This window comes from Mus caroli, chromosome 18, assembly GCF_900094665.2.
Source record: "Mus caroli chromosome 18, CAROLI_EIJ_v1.1, whole genome shotgun sequence".
In the NCBI taxonomy this organism is placed as follows: domain Eukaryota; kingdom Metazoa; phylum Chordata; class Mammalia; order Rodentia; family Muridae; genus Mus; species Mus caroli.
The window spans coordinates 31874043-31875426 of NC_034587.1; the positions used below are offsets into that span (position 1 = coordinate 31874043).

Genomic DNA, 1384 nt, shown 5'->3' on the forward strand with positions numbered 1-1384 from the left:
AGCCCTGGCTGTCCTGGAGCTCACTCTGTAGACCAGGCTGGCCTCGAACTCAGAAATCCGCCTGCCTCTGCCTCCCGAGTGCTGGGATTAAAGGTGTGCGCCACTACTGCCCGGCGTGATGCCTTCTTTTTGAATTGTTAAATATCAACTATATTTGGGAGGGATAAAAAAAAGCCACACACACACCAGATTTGATGGTTTTTAAAAGCAGACAACAGCTGGGCAGGTATGAAGATGTGTACCTGTGATCCCAGCACCTTGGAGGCAGAAACAGGAAGATTACCCAAGGCCAGTCTAGCTTACCAGGCAAGTTCTAGGTCAGTCAGAGCAATAGAGTGAGACCCAGTCTAAAAACACCTATACACATAATGACAAAAGGTGCAGAAAAAACATTAACTGGTGTTGAAATTTATAAGCCCATCTCAATAGTTAAAATTAATGGTGTTTTGTTGTGTTTGGTCAGAGTCTCAAGTATCCAAGCAAGCCCTGACCTAAGGATGACCCAGAACTTCTGACCCCCCTGCCTCAACATCCTCCTATAAGACTCCAGAAACACACGCTGACATCCAGGTTAGTTTATCCAGAGGGTTGACGATGTTAGGTAAATTACCAATTGACCTTTATCTCTGGCTTATGGCTTACTTTTTTGGTCTTGTTTTCTTTTTAAAGGAAATGTCTCAGGCTACACTAGATTTCCTGATCCTCTTATCTTCCCCTTTCCAGTGGGCAATATTTACGTGTGTGACACCACACTAGCTAAAGATTTTTCTTTATATTTGAGCTGGGTATGGTAGGAGGATCAAATTCAAGGCTATCCTTGATTCACAAGTTCTGGTTCCACAATGAGGAACCACTAAGATTTCTGGGCCAGGCTGGGCCAATAGTGAGTTCAAATTAAACCAGACCACATATTCAGACCCTGTCTTTAAAACAAACAACCAACCAACCCATGAAAATGTCTCAGAAAGAAACTATTTGCTTATAAGGCTGGTCGTGGTGGTACAGACCTATAATCCTAGCAACTTGAGAAACTGAGGCAGGACAGCACCTACGAGGCTATCCTATGTGATTATGGTTCTGCTTTTCAAATAAATAATACCAGGCAGAGTAGTGGATGTCTGTAATTCTATTGGGAAGTAGTCAAGGTCAACTGCACGGTAAATTCCAGCCAGGACTATAGAGCCAGACAGTTTTAAGAACAAAAATGGCTTAGAGCGATCAATCACTCAGTGATTAAGACAACGCAAAGCTGTTGCAGAGGATCTGAATTCAGTACCCACATTAGGTGGCATGCCACAGTTTGTAACTCCAGCGCCATGGGGATCCAATGTGCGCTCATGCGTGTGTGCATGTGGGTGTGCACACATACACACACACACACACA

At 44.0% G+C, this 1384-nt stretch overlaps 1 protein-coding gene across 6 annotated transcripts in view; it reads right to left on the reverse strand.

Moving 5' to 3' along the window:
• Brd8 (bromodomain containing 8) overlaps nt 1–1384 on the reverse strand; it is a 44257-nt gene that overhangs the window by 38393 nt on the left and 4480 nt on the right. The gene's annotated exons all lie outside the window — the stretch shown is intronic.